The 15,936-nt window shown below is 39.5% G+C and overlaps 1 pseudogene; it reads left to right on the top strand.

Moving 5' to 3' along the window:
• Positions 1-3,297: 3,297 nt before the first annotated feature.
• On the top strand, positions 3,298-14,574 carry LOC110290813 (3 beta-hydroxysteroid dehydrogenase/Delta 5-->4-isomerase type 3-like; annotated as a pseudogene).
• The last annotated feature ends 1,362 nt before the right edge of the window (positions 14,575-15,936 follow it).

Genomic DNA, 15,936 nt, shown 5'->3' on the forward strand with positions numbered 1-15,936 from the left:
ATCATCCCATGACATGTGCACTCATTTATCAGGTTCTCAACACAGCTCAGGTGTTGGGGGCAATGAACCACATAAATGCCTTTCTCTAACTCTTCTTTTACCCCTTTGCTTTATATTAGAGTAACCCCTTCAAAACAGAAATAGCATATTTTTGATTTTGATAACAATATGAATTATGTTCCATAGAGTGAAAAAGTCTACATTTATGCATTCAGTCTTGAATGAGGAAATTTTTAAAACACATAGCTAGTTCCAAATAATCCTGCAGCACACTGTGCTCTCTGCATCCATACCAAGAAGGCAGCTCTCAACTGTGCCTGCCTTCAAGATCTCAAACTCTTAGAAATGAAATGTAAGTCCAATTAAATGCTTTCTTTTATAAGTTGCTTTGGTTGCGGGTTTTTGTATCAGCAATACAAAGTAAAGAACACACTGCCTGGTAGGAAGGTTTCTAATTATATAGATGAGCTTTCTGTTGGTTATTCCCACAATAGGTAGATATCTCTCAAGTAATCACAAAACTCAAAGTGATGCAAGTGTGTGTGTGTGTGTGTGTGTGTGAGAGAGAGAGAGAGAGAGAGAGAGAGAGAGAGAGAGAGAGAGAGAGAGAGAGAGAGAGAATCAACAAATAACATTATCAAATTATGGGCTTACACTACTAAGCAGATAAGACTAGTGTAGCCGAAGCAGAAAAGGAAGCAACTGAAACCTCAAATAAGGTTCTTAAATTATCCAGTAAAAATGACTAGGGAGACTCTGCTTGATCATTCCTTTGGGGGCTCCAAAGACTCATGGTGGAATGCAAACACCACATAGGCTCACATATTTAAACCTATGGTACCTATTGGTGGAAATGCTATGGAGGACTTAGGAGGTGTGGCTTTCTTGGAGGAGTTATGTCACTGAAAGTGGAATTTGAAGCTTCCAGCCAATCCTACTGAACACTCTGCTCTCTCTGTCCAAATCAAAAAGGGAGCTCTCAAATGCTCTGGTTTCATGATCTACAACCCCTGAAAACAAAATGTAAGTCCAATTAAATGCTTTCTTTTATAAGTTGCTTTGGCTGTGATGTTTTGTATCAGCAATGCAATGTAAAGAATAAACTGCCTCTTAGGGAGGTTTCTGCTTATTTAGTGAGCTTCCTGTTGGTTATTCCCACAATAGGTAGATTTCCAACATAAGAGAAGCAATACTAACTGACTTCTTTTGGCAATTGTTGTTCTAGCTGGTCTCAAGGACAAAATGTTTTGAATATCTTTATCTCTTCTCTATACCTTGTCTCCATTTCACAAGGGTAAAGGAGGGGACATTTGAGATAAACATGCCTGAGTCTAAAGTCAAAGGACTGGTCTGAATCTCAGATTTGGATATCAATATGTGTAAACAGTTCATGTCAATTTACCACCAGAAGCAGCAATAAGATATGACTTCTGCTTATACATCCTTCTCAACCTCTTCACTATATGAGGGTGCTCACTTCAACACTTCCATGTCATATCATATGAAAGGGCACTGCCCTTATAAATGTGTTAAGTGTCATTTATCACATTTTTCTGTGAGGGACATAACATACATTGCATCTCTATCCACATTGTCTGAGCAGGCAGGCAGCTCCTGCTGAGAGAACAGAAAAGTAAGGTACAGCATAAACATATAGTATCAAAGACCCATCACAGGAGGGAAGGTGGGGAAAAAGGTAGAATGCTTTGAATATAAGTATAGATACAAATTGAAAGCATTATATGATATAAGCAAGTTGTATCTTCATGATGAGAATCAAGAAGCAAAAGTCTGCTGGGACTCTATAGTATAAAAAATTTATCCATATACTATAAATGAAAATAGGTTAGAGATGGAGGGAAAGAGGAAGTGAAGCAGTAAGAGAGGGAAACATCCATCACCATCACTTGAAAAAAAGCCATGTATATCAGATCTCCTCCAGGACTAGCTCTTCCTGAAGCTTATCCTACTTCCTTTAAAAAGTCTTCCTAAAACACTTCCTTTTCCTACTGCCTACCCTTCCCAGAGAATCTCTAGCCTGTTGGAGAGAGTTAAATTCTCGTCCAGGTCAACTCTTAGATTTGTCTTTGATTATTCCCTAAACTATTGATCATCCAAGACATCTATCTAGATTTCAGTAAAAAACCTGATGACCTAGAACTAAAAAATTATATTTTTACCTAATGATAATTTCATGAACTTACTGAAGACAAGAATTAAAGGATAATGTGTTTTTGAAAGACTTTTTGTCTCCATGTTGAATATGCTTCAACAGGGATAGTCAGTCCTAACCTTATGGCTTTGCTACTTCTAGTATACATGGCCTCCTTCTTCTGATGATTAAACTTCTTGGCTGAAGGTATCCTCTATAGGTGTTCCAAGTTTTTGCCTCTCTAATATTTTGGGCTCTGTATTCTAGCTCATATTCACCATCATAGCCCTATGGATCAGTATCATAGGGTTTCCCAAAGAGAATCCAATCTTACTACATATTACTCTTGAGTTCACAGTCTTTCTTTAAAATGTAGATAAAAGATTCAAAGATACCAGAACTCTTGCATTGTATAAGCCTAGAAATTAGCATTATGTAAAGGATGCCAAGTTCTGTGGTAAAATCAAAGAGCAGCTACTCACTACTAGACCAACCTGCAAAGGTAGTGTCACACACACACTCTTTTGTAAAAAACCATTAATCACTCTATCTGGAATACAGATATGTGTTTAGTACACAGTTTAATACCAAAACATGACTATAAACTTAGTTTGTAGAAGGAAGCACCCATGTTTGAAAGTGACATCTAATTGAGAGGAACACAAAGTATTGCATCAGAGAAAGATTTAACAGAATGAGTAAGACATAGGATATGCCTACCTCACAGAGGAACAGACAAGAAATAAGAGGCTACATAAGGTAGAACCACAGGGGGAGAAAAGAGGAGAGAGAGAAAAGAGAAGGAGGCAGTTTTACTGAATGAGTTTTACAGACAGAGATTAAAGAGAAAACAAGCCGGGCATAGGTGAAGACAGAACTAGCCAGAGAATGATGAGTCAGAAGATTGGAAGACATTGGCAGACTTACTTTGAGGTCAAGCAGAGCAAAAAGTCAGAGGCTGAGAAAGAAACTATATTGAATCATATAACTTTGTGAAGAACTAGCCACCAAGAGATCAGAAATTGCAAGGAAGGGGTGAGCTTGTTGAGACCCATGTATAAGAGGAAGAACACATTCTAGGCATTGAGTAGATTTTAAGAATGCTAGAAACTACCAGGACAAGGCCTGAGTAAGCAAACTGAGGCATGAGGCCTCAGAGACAACAAAGGCAGCTGGCAAATAACAGGTATGTTTTTAAAGCCAAATTGTGCTCATAATTCAAGCAAAAGTCAGACCCCCTGGACCAAAACTGCAATGACCATGAAGTGGTTTTACTGACAAAAGCAATTCCCTCAACAAGCACATTTGACTACAGCACCTGGCAGCAATGTCTTTGATGGGACTCAGAGGTACTCTGCAGTTTTACACAATGGAGCCTGAGATCAGGAAACAAGGGTTCCCTCAAATTTGTCTTCTCATATTAATTACATCATTACAGTTGAGTTGTGCTTTACTCAGATTTTTTAGACAAGGAGTGAGAGAGAAACTCTTTGTCAAAACCTAAGAAGAGTGGGTTCTGGCCAACTTGTGAGACCTTCTTCATATATGAAAGAGATGTGCTTACATTGAAAATGTAGTGTTTACTGTCTACACTTCTTTGGCATTCTGGTCTTCTGCTATCCCACCAATCAAGTGTGTGTGTGTGTGTGTGTGTGTGTGTGTGTGTGTGTGTGTGTGTGTGTGTGTGTGTTTGTGTGTGACTTTGAAGGAATTCTCTAGTCTGAATTTAGGGTCTTGGAATATCTAGCTTGTTCACATCATAGTGAACCATGAATCAGAGAACAAAAGTAGAACCACCATTAAACTTTTGCCTTCAAAGGCATGCTACTACAGCTTCCCAATGTCATCACTGGCTTTCAGAGTAGGGCATTGACTACTGGTGACTTCACTTACATAGATATAGTTTAAGAATGGAGAACAAAGATAAACTGTATGGTTAGTGAGGTGAATCAGTGGTTAAGAGCACTTAGTACTATATGGAGAAGCCATGTTTGTCTACAGCACAGAGATAACAGTTCTCAACTGTGGACATTTAAAAAAAAAACAGCTCTTGTCTTTAAGGAAATAGGAGAGAACTATTTCTGGAACCATTGGGAACATAGTCTGGGAACACAGAACACAGATTTAGAAAAACAAAATGCTACCTTTCAATATGCAAACAGGTTCACAGAATTTTTTTCATGTGCAAAACAAGAAATTCATAAATCAAGGCAACTTAAAAATGCATTGGTAGGTTCACAAAAAAGAAACTTCCAACAAGATGTGGAAAACCATTCTGTAGATATAAGATACTATCTAATGATGCTCTTGGCTCTTGGAATAGAGGAAGTTAATGTTCTGCAAAGTGAATAGATTCTAGTGTAATCACTGAAGGAAGACCCCAAACTCTGATAGTATGCAAAAACAAAGAACATTTATTCTGTAGAAACAGCCACCATGGGATGGTCATCATTGTTAAGAATGGTAAAGCCTAAAGAGACATTCAAGCTCCTTTTACAACAAAACTGCTTAATTGCTTTGGAGGTAATAACAGAGTTCTAAAACTTAGGACACATTCCACAGGGGTTACAGACACCATTAATCAAAGACCTTAAAGAAAATATACACTACAGGACCACAGCTGCAAAAACAAGAGATAAGATACTGACTGGATTAGCTATACAAAACTTCAAGGACAGCTTTTTTTTTATTGTCTTTGATTTTCCAAGAGCATGTAAGCTAGTAACAAGTGATGAATGTTTAGGCAGACAATTGCTCCTAATGAATATGTGTGTAGACATTCTCTGTTATGATCTCTTATTCAATTTGTGATCTGAATTTATGTTAAAACATGTAGAGAGGTTTTTACCAAGTGAACACACACTCTGAAATTCATATAAGTGCTGAGAACCTCCTCTTCTCTTTCCTAGACTTACAGAAGCACTATTGCTAGAGGTATCACAATACCCAGTTTTTAGCTTTAGTAAGCAAAAACATCATAGCACTGGAATAATAGCAGGCATATACAATGGAATCAAATTGAAGACCCAGACATAAATCCACATACATAAGGACATTTGAACCCCAATAAGGAAGCTTGAAATATACACTGGAAAAATTGCAGCATCTTTGGCAAATAGTTCTGGTGAAATTGAAAGCTTTCATGAAGAAGAATTGTAAATATATAAATAGTTTTCATCTGTGAAACACCCAACTACTAATGACTCAAATACCTCAACACTAAGTTAGTTACACTTAAGGAGATAGAAGAGAGAGCAGGGAATACCCTTGAACTCATTGCAACAGAAAAATGCATTCTGAACACAAAAGTGTTACCATTAGCCAAAGATTAATAATTAACAGAGAGAATCTGATGAAACACAGAGGGTCTAAAGGGCCAAGTACACCAGAATTTGGCAGACTACAGGATGGGAAAAGTTTTTTTTTTCCAAATACAAAGTCTACAGAGAGATAATATCAAAAATATGTAAGGAACTCAACAAAGTAAACTATAAGCAAACAGCCCAATTAAAAATGAGGTACAGATTTAAAAAAGAGAGTCCTCAAAAGACTAAACTCAAGTCGCTGAGAAAAACTTAAAGAAATGTTCAACATTCATAGTTTTTAGACAAATGAAAATGAAAACTACATTGAGATTTCATCTGAAACTAGTCAAAATAGATATGATCTATAAAACAAGTGACAAGTGACAATTCACAATGGTAAAGATGGGGAACAAAGGTGAAGCTGTCCTTTGTTTGTGGGTGGGCAAATTTTAAAAACAAGATTGAAATCAATGTGGGTTCTTAGGGAAGATGAATTCAATGACGTAATGAACTTTTAAGGTAAATAAAATTAGAAAACAATTATCCTAAGTGAAGAAACTCAAACTCAGAAAGACAAATATGGTATGTATTTGTTTATATGTGAATATTATTTGTTAAATCATTAATAACCAAGACACAATCAGAACCACAGAATTTAGGTATGCTGGAAAGTTTTGGTGGCTGAGCAATAACTCTCTCTATCAAAGGGAAAAAGTTATGAATGGATGAAGGAAAGAGTCTTGAACAAGATAATTGAGGATAAGAGAGGGAGAGAAAAGGTGAAGAGGAATTTTGGGTGGCACCCCATTGTAGTAGCCCAGATAAAAATGTCCTGTCTAATAAGAACATCTGACACTGTGATGGCTTTGTTTTTCTCTCAAATCTAAGTTGATTGAAAGTGCTGTCACTGCTGCTGATGCTGTTGTTGTTGTTGTTGCTGCTGCTGCAGCAGCAGCTGCTGCTGCTTCTGCTGGTTGTGGTGGTGGTGGTAGTGGTGGTGGTGGTTCTTTTGCAGAGACCAGAACCAGCCTTTCCAAGCTTGTGTCATCCTGAACTAGGTACCAGCTGAGATCCAGAAACCTTCCCTCTAAGATTCCAGCTCCAGGTTGAGACTGCTGACACATACACCCTGTGGCTGAGTAAGTTCAGTTTGTGTCCTCAATGTGAGGGACAGCCATCATGGAACTACTTCAGCTACTGAGTCATTTAACCTCCAGGACCAAGTAACCACCAGTTTCTGAATTGTAATTTAACTTTTCTTACTATTTTAAAGCAGATTTAATATATTTTGATTATATACATAGACACACACACATGTGTATATATATATATATATATATATATCATAACTATCATAACAAAATTATATATATATATATATATATATATATAATTTTGTTATGATAGTGACCCCTTATTAAAACACATCAACTAGCTAGCTAGGTATACTATAGTATAACTAAATACCAAGCATGCTACATATAAATTGTATTATCCACCAGCAAGCACAGGCATTTTGTAACCAGAACATCTTTGTTAAAGCCTAGACTTAGGCAGACATCCTCACATATCAAGTAAAGAAACAAGTAATGGCTAAAGGCAGAGGAGAAGAAAATCTCTTCAACATGACCCTGGGAAGAAGAAAATCAGATAGAAATATTGTCTTACCACCCCCAGTCCATTTTCATGGTTTTGATGTGTGCACAGGAACAAACAAGCTAATAATAAGATAGGAGATAAAACATTCCATTCTTTTGTCATTGTTAGAGAGGATACCTGGCATGAGAGTCTTAAAGGTTAAGATCATTGGATCAGACTGATGTTAGATAGAGTTCACAACATCACAGGTTTGAACTAAAGGCCCCATCCTCACAAGCCCTACAAAGACAACTACACAAGAACTATAGGAATTATCTATATATCTTTTGCTCACCAAAAATATTAAGGAAAAGGAAAAACAAGGAATGGTGGCAACAGTAAGGAGTGCAGTCAAGTAATTCTGTCATTTATTCAAGTGGTCTGAGAGCTGCTAGTTGGGCAGAGGATTTGATTTTAAAGCTGCACAGTGGAGAACATACTTGGGTTAGTACAGGACCCGTGGCCACAGAAGACACTATATTGTACAACTCTACATGGTTAAAACTGAAGCTAGGTTATTCCAAAGTGCGGTGGCCAGCATATTGGAAAAGACATAGGACATTCTAGTTATTAACTAGTCATTAACTAAAACATCAAAATATTTGATATCATAAGTTACAAACTTAAAAGTGTTTAAACGGGCATTGTATGATAAGCTGAGTCACTTTTATCTGAGTATTGGTTGGAAAGTAGGATGACTAGCTGAGCAGAACTCCATGAGGAGGCTACCCATACTACTGTATGGAAAGGAATTTACTTATTACACTAGCAGTGTTCCATGCTGTAAAGTGGCCTCACTTAACAGCCCTTCCAAATGTGAAAATGTTTGAGTGTTGATGAATTGAGAGAATTGGGGGGGGGGGTTTCTGAGCAAAAAACAAGGGAATAAATGGGCTCTAATTTGAGATCTTATTTCAAATCCACAGCTCCAACAACGCTAGAGTACAACACAATATTATTTCATAGTCCAGTTATACCATATGTCTGAAATGAAAGTGTATGCTTGCCAAAAACTTGAGTAAGTATAGTGCACAACTCCCTTGAAAGACATATTCAAATAGTATGAAGCACTTAATAAAGGTTGAATGGATTCCTATTGACTTATTAGATTTTTAAATTATGTGTCTGTTTGACATGAGAGAATCTTGAAAAATAAACACAGAACAAACTAACAGGCTTTGGCTTTTGATACTATCACTTAAATTTTCTTTTTCTCTGTAGTACATACATCTCATTCCAAATGTGCTGTGGCTGGTTGACAGATACTTCATATACCAAATGGCCTCTGTCCCACAACTTCTAGGAAGAAATGATTGAAAAATCACAAAAGACAGGACTTACTGGGCCACTTATATAGTCAAATTGCACTTGGCTAAACTCTGAGTCCTGTCAAGTTTCAACAAAATTGTATGTGGTTCAAGCATGCCTATAAATGGAGTATTTAAAGCAGATCCCAAGTGATAGGTTGCCTGTGTTCTAGATCATTGTCCCAGTAGAGATTTCTGGAGGGTATTGCCCAAGAAAATAGAAAATCCAGAGACCATCTTTATGTGTTACTCCATGACTCCCCACATCACCCCCTACACATATGTACATGCGCACATGCTCACATACACACACACACACACACACACACTTAACACTCAATAAAGTTATGTCACCATTTCTGTGGGTTCCAGAACTGTTTATATAACTGGATCATACTTAGTAAAGATATATTGAGCCCCATTTGTGACTATTTCTTCAGAAGCACAAGTGAGTTATTCCAGGTTGAGACAGGCATTTAGATAAAGGAGACATATTTTGACATAGCTACACCATGTGAGTTGATAGTTTCTTGGTATCTATTGGAATATGTTGATGTGTGATGTGGGAATTAATCCCCATGTCTTGGAGATCTGTTCTATGGTAGGTTTGAAGAAGGAACTGGGTTTAGGGAAATCACCAGATATCTCTTTCTAGCCACCTCCAGGGCCACTACACATTAACCTCACACCAACTGTGATCTGCATCCTGTGTTTACCAGGCCTGGGTGGAGCTGCCTGGTGACTGGAGCAGGAGGGTTTTGGGGGCAGAGGATCATCCAGTTGTTGGTGCAGGAGAAAGATCTTGAGGAGAACAGGGTCCTGGACAAGTTCTTCAGACCAGAAGCTCAGGAGCAATTCTTCAGTAAGTTGAACGTGAGAATTAGCCACATGACTGCATGGCCAAAACAGCCTGCATATGGGATGGAATCCTCCCTTGTCTGATAAACAAATGATACTTGCACTCATAACACTTCTGCATATCCACATTGGTCAAAAGGAAACAACCCACATAGCAAAACACAGTTTGGGAGAGACAGAGTTTGGAATGAGAAGTTCTCTCTCTCTTTCCTGTAGCTCTTTAAGCACACTTACCAATTGTTAGGTAATAGCCATAAGGACTGTTAAGGTGGGGGCTCAGCTCTCTCTCTCTCTCTCTCTCTCTCTCTCTCTCTCTCTCTCTCTCTCTCTCTCTCTCTCTCTCTCTCTCTTCTAATTGCTATTGATCTAGTTCCTTGTTTTGTGCTTGTTTGTTTTTTGGGGGAGTCTTTCATTTAGCATCTTAGATAGAAGTAAAATTTTTAAAAAAAGTAAAAAATACATGAAAGGAATTGAAATATAAGGAGACAAGCCAGGCAGGGTGGCACATGCCTTTAATCCAAGCACTCGGGAGGCAGAGGCAGGCATATTTCTGAGTTCAAGGCCAGCCTGGTTTACTCAGTGAGTTCCAGGACAGCCAAGGCTACACAGAGAAACCCTGTCTCGAAAGACCAAAAAATAAAAAATAAAAAGGAGAGAGAGGGAGAGAGAGAGAGAGAGGGAGAGAGACAGAGACAGAGACAGAGACAGAGACAGAGACAGAGAGACAGAGACAAAGGGGGACATGATTAAGGGACAGCAGACATAAAGACACAGAGATGGGTATTGATAAAATGGATTTCTGAGCATGAGGTCATACCAAGGAACTTACACAAATCCACCATGCACAGGACTGCCCAAATATTTAATGGATTATTCTTATTCATTGGACCCCATTCCTCACTGAAGTTTATCATAATTACAAATATGATTGAAGAATTGACTGGTGCAGGCCAATAACTTTTCCCAATTTGTTATTCTTGGCACAACTGAACAAACTGATTTTGAAATATGTTTTACAACTTATTCGAAACCTCAGGTAATTAAAAATAACTTGGCGGGTTAAGTAGGAAAGAAGGTCACTCACATGAACGACGAAGACTTTAAGTTGGGAAAAGAAAAATGACTCTAGCAGTGTCCTATGATCAATGAGGACCACAGGTCAAGCTAGAGGCTTCTCACTTAAGCTCCAGTATTTTGTCCAGGTGTCATCTCTTGACTCCAGAGTCTTCATTCCAATTGTCTGTATGTGGCCAAAGCTTGTTCTTTGCCCTCTCCCCAACTTCAAGTGAAAATGGACAATACCTAGGGATATGCACTGCACAAAGAGCCCTCCATAGCCCTCTGAGACAACACCCACCCTCTGCATCTTGTCTCTGACCTCTTCCAGCATCAGTTCTCTCCTCTATCATGTTCAGTGTTGCTTACAGAAAGCAATATTAACACACAGACAATTCTATTAGAACCCTGATGTCTCAGCAATATTTGCAAACATTCAAGGCACAGTCTGGAGGAATAGCTCCACAGTGGGTATGCATAGAGAAGGCCATGCCTAAACATAAGAGTGAAGATTCCTAGAAGTATCCTTTCTCTGTCAGGCTAAGTGGGTGCACACCATGGTGACAACTCATTGGTTGTGGGTAAGCTTTCTGAAATGTAGTTAATGTTTCTAACCTCTATTTCTGCAGATGGAAGTAAACAAGTGCAGGAATTAATTGGCTTCCCCAAATGTCACAGATATATGAACAAACTAAATGGAAGCCCAGGAAGTCTAGTTGCAGCCTCCATATTCTTCCCACCCAGTGTGTGGCAGTTTCTCTGGGTCTCTTTCTGACACAGCTCAGATGACAGCAACATTCCATGATGTTGTTTTACAAATATCTGTCACATCCAGGTGTCTAAGATCAGGGTGCTGCTATGGTCCACCAGGAAGCACTCTACAGGCTCTCTCCTTGGATCTCAGAGTCCTCAAATAACTCATGGATGAGACTATTTAACTACAGGTCTGGATTTGTCCTCTCTCATCACAGCTACATTCCTGAACCAATCTATATAAAGCAGTGCATCTCAAACTGTGAGTTAGCCAAGTGACTCCTTGGGAGTGAAATGACCCTTTCACAGGAACAGCATATCAGATATTTACATTGTAATTTGTAATAGTAGCAAAATTATTTATGAAATAGTAATAGAATTAATTATCTGGTTGGTGGTCACCATAACATTAGGAACAATATTGAAAGTTGCTGCATTAGGAAGTGTGAGAACCACTGGTTTTCATCATTAGTTGCAAGAAAGAAGAAATGGGTGGGTAGATAGGATCATGATGAAGTATTCAAACCTCAGTGGGTACCTCTTGTTTCTGAGCTGTGCTTTGTGCATCTCTCTAACTCAGGTCCTTCCTGGAATTGCATGGCAAAAGGAGGGGGCTTAGATAAGGCATACATACTGGGATCAAGCAGTTCTATATCTTTCTTCCAACTCAATGGGATTCTCCAGCCTTCCTCACTGCTTGGATTCATGGGAAATTTCAGTTCAGTTGCATGATCTAGGTCTCTCTTTGAAAAATTGACTCCAAGAGATGCCACAGAATTGGTTAATAGCGCAGGTTGGGGGAGAAAACTAGTGAGATATAATCAGTGGGTGTAGTCATAACTGTGCGGCCAGATTTCTTGAGAGTCAGGTTCCTCATTTATTACATGGGGCCCCAATGACTATTCTCCAGGAAGTGTAGGGAGAAAGGAAGGAAGTGTGGGAAGGAAGGAAGGAAGGAAGGAAGGAAGGAAGGAAGGAAGGAAGGAAGGAAGGAAGGAAGGAAGGAAGGAAGGAAGGAAGGATAGTCTTGAAGTTGTGTGAGAATTAAGAAGCACCACCAGCGTGTCTTCCTTCCCTGCTGCCACTGCTGGGAATGGATTTCTCATCAAAACCCTGGGACAGACATTCTGATTGCTAGTCCCATTTCTAGCCAGCTTTTGATTACCACCTTAGTCACTTTGATGAATGAATCAACTTCCCACCTAATCTCTTGAACATTTGACTGCTTCTTTATGTGATATGTTTTCTGAATGGAAAAAGAATATTTGCCCCTCTTTCCATATGTCAGGCTTCCTCATCAACATTTTTCCACTGTGACAATTTTTGATAATCTAGGTAACTAGTATCTGTATACAGCCCACAAAGAAACTTCTCAATGACCTTCCTTGTGTTCCACAGACCTAGGGAAAATCATCAAGGTGACAGTGTTGGAAGGAGACATTCTTGACACCCAGTACCTGAGGAGAGCTTGCCAGGGCATCTCTGTTGTCATCCGCACTGCTGATGTCATTGATGTCACAGGTGTCATTCCCAGGCAGACCATCCTAGATGTCAATCTGAAAGGTTGACATCTAGGATTTGGAGAGGACAAGGTGAAAGTAGGGCAGTTAAAAATGTCCATACAACCAGGAAGGGATGCTTTTGCATCCTGCCATACTCTGAGTCTAATGCCTCTGCTCACTAGATACAGCTGGTAGAGCTCAGTGATATTTCATGGCTGAGGCCCAGCAGGTAGAAAGTAAGTAACCCAGGATATGAGGTCTGTACTCGATGCTATGGAGACTGGACTCCAACTGCAACTTCAATTACAACCCCAGACCCATTACTTCCTGTGAGCCAGATCTAGACCTTGCAGGTTACTGCTTTTCATGCTGCTGGTTCTACAGCTTCAGGGCCTCACCATATTCTGCCATTATAGAAATGACCAACAGGAGGTACACAGATTCTTTTAGTTTTCTGCCAAGACCAACACAGAAGGTCACTCAGGGCTGGTTTCCTGAATGAAAACTAGAAGGAATATTTATCACCTCTTCTTTATATAACTGAGTAAATGAGGTCATATGTAGATCCACAAATAGTATAATATTCTGCATGCCATTAGGAACACAACTGTATCTTTATGTCTTCCCAAATCCAATAGCAATTTGTCCCCTTCATGCTAGTCTCATCAAATTACATAAACAAAACAATAAAATAAAATGAAACTGTACATATGAATTGTCTATGTATCATGTATATAACCAGTACACAACTGTCCTTGAGTCTAGACCATGTTAAATCTTCAATAATTCTTAGTTGAAGATTGTTCCTCTTCATGATCTAAGAAATAATCTTTTGGATATGTAAATTTTAAAAACATGCATAATATATGTGTAAAACTACGTTTATCTCATAGACATGTTAGGAGTGAATTACTGAAACTCTTTACATGACTTTTCAAGTTAAAAAATGAAAAACACCAATTCTCAAACACAAGCAAATACACACTCACAGTGCTGCAAACACAAAAGCCAAGACATACTTGCTCTCTGGATTCCATTTGTAGTCCACTGGCAATATCATGGTAGCTGAGAGTGTAGTTAAAGATGATGCACCTTAAGAGTGGAGAGGTTGTTGAGTTAGGGGATGAAAATGAGCACAAAGCTCTGCACATGGTGAACCTCAGACACTGACAGTGTGTTGTCTGTCATTAGGTACCCAGAACTTATTGGAGGCCTGTATCCAAGCCAGTGTTCCAGCCTTCATCTTCTCCAGCTCAGTTGATGTTGCAGGGCCCAACTTGTACAAGGACATCATCCTGAATGGCCACGAGGACGAACATCGTGAAAGCACATGTTCTGACCCATACCCATACAGCAAAAAGATGGCTGAGAAGGCAGTGCTGGCAGCCAATGGGAGCATCCTGAAAAATGGTGGTATGCTGCATACTTGTGCATTAAGGCCCATGTACATTTATGGGGAGAGAAGTCGATTCATTTCTAACACAATAATTACAGCCCTCAAAAATAAGTGTGTTCTGAGAATTGGGGACAAATTCTCCACAACCAACCCAGTATATGTAGGTAATGTGGCCTGGGCAGACATTCTGGCTGCCAGGGGCCTTCGAGACCCCAAAAAGTCACCAGATATTCAAGGAGAGTTCTACTACATCTCAGATGACACCCCTCACCAAAGCTATAGTGATTTAAGTTACACCCTGAGCAAGGAGTGGGGCTTCTTCCTTGATTCCAGCTGGAGCCTTCCTGTGCCCTTACTGTACTGGCTTGCCTTCCTGCTGGAAACTGTGAGCTTCCTGCTGAGTCCAATCTACAGATATATACCTCCCTTTAACCGCCACTTGGTCACACTATCAGGTTGCACATTCACTTTCCCCTACAAGAAACCTCAGCAAGATCTGGGCTATGAACCACTTGTCAGCTGGGAGTAAGCTAAGCAGAAAACTTCAGAGTGGATCGGGACACTAGTGATGAAGCACAGGGAGACCCTGGACACAAAGTCTCAGTGATTGGAAGAGGATGGAGACATGGCCCTGGGTTTTACCAAGTCCTCTAGTAAGGACAAAAGCACAACACAGGTGCTACTGTCTTCTTTTGACACAGAGGCCAATTTAGTGCCTTAATCAAGTCACCAAAGCCTTGCCAATCACTGACCCAGCCACAAGCCTTCTTTCTGAAGTACCTCCGCAAAGACACACAGGCATCTCTGTCCCAGCTCCTGGGCGCAAGCCCCTCAGCATCTCTTATACCTCAGAGCTCTCTCCATTATTTTCTCTCCCTATATAAAGCATGTATAGCCATCAGAAATTTCTGCTTGCTTTATGAAGCTCAATGAAAGAAACAATAAATATTTGTCAATACCTCATATGTGGTTTGTGTTTTTCGGTAAATAAACAGTATGTGTCCCTTTTATGGCCAAATGATTTTATGCTAAAATCAAAAGAGGATCTTGGATCTGAGGTGCACTGAGGGAAAATCAGAAACAGATGCAGATGTGAGACCATTTACAACGTATTGTCTTTCCAGTGTGCACTAGATGACTAGAATGGATTACTCTATATTTGTGTACTAGGCAGCATGACAGAAGGAATATTACAGAATTTCTTCCAGAGATACCCTCCCTGCTCAGTCCAAAAGGGGGTGCCATCCAAAAGAACATTCTCAGAGTTACATATTTTCTCACAGCTAAATCTTCATAAGTCTGTTTGATGGTTTTTGTTACAGCTTTTCCATAAAATTGTAGCACTGGTATGAGAAATGTGGAGAGAAGCTAAGAATGGTCCTCTCTCTAGTCTACAGAGGAATATAAACAAACCCACTCACATTTACAAGCTACTCTCTCTTAGTTTTGGGGGTTTTTTTTTGGTTGTTTTGTTTTGTTTTGTTTTGTTTTGTTTTGTTTTGTTTTGTTTTTTTGTAAAACACAGATAATGGGCCCTCAGATCCCAAACCCTAGCACCAGGATTTGACAAACCTAGACAGTAGAAGAAGGCTTTGGGTGGATGCAGGGGAGCTTCAAACAGTTTTCAGGGTAAGGGATTCTAGTCTTTCAGCAAATGCTTGTATCAACTGCCTATAAAAGGATAGCAGTAAAAAGACTAGGCATTAGTTTCTAATCTGGTCTTATTTAGAAGGAAGCTATGCTGTTGGGGTCTGAGGCTGGAAAGTTCTCAGGTATATGTCTTTAACAATACTCTGTTCTTTTCTTTCACTTTCCCCAGGAGTACTTGCCTTTCAGAAGACTTGCCTTAGTGATAGCCTGTGCATTTGAACCCAATTTGTAAAGGGGTTTGGCTAAGAATCATGTGCATTTAGGGATTTTGCCATCTGGAAGTGTCTTTTCTCCACACCTGAAACTGCAGTGTCACCTG

The sequence above is a fragment of the Mus caroli genome, unplaced genomic scaffold (assembly GCF_978045245.1).
Source record: "Mus caroli unplaced genomic scaffold, Mus_caroli_1 scaffold_3, whole genome shotgun sequence".
In the NCBI taxonomy this organism is placed as follows: Eukaryota; Metazoa; Chordata; class Mammalia; order Rodentia; family Muridae; genus Mus; species Mus caroli.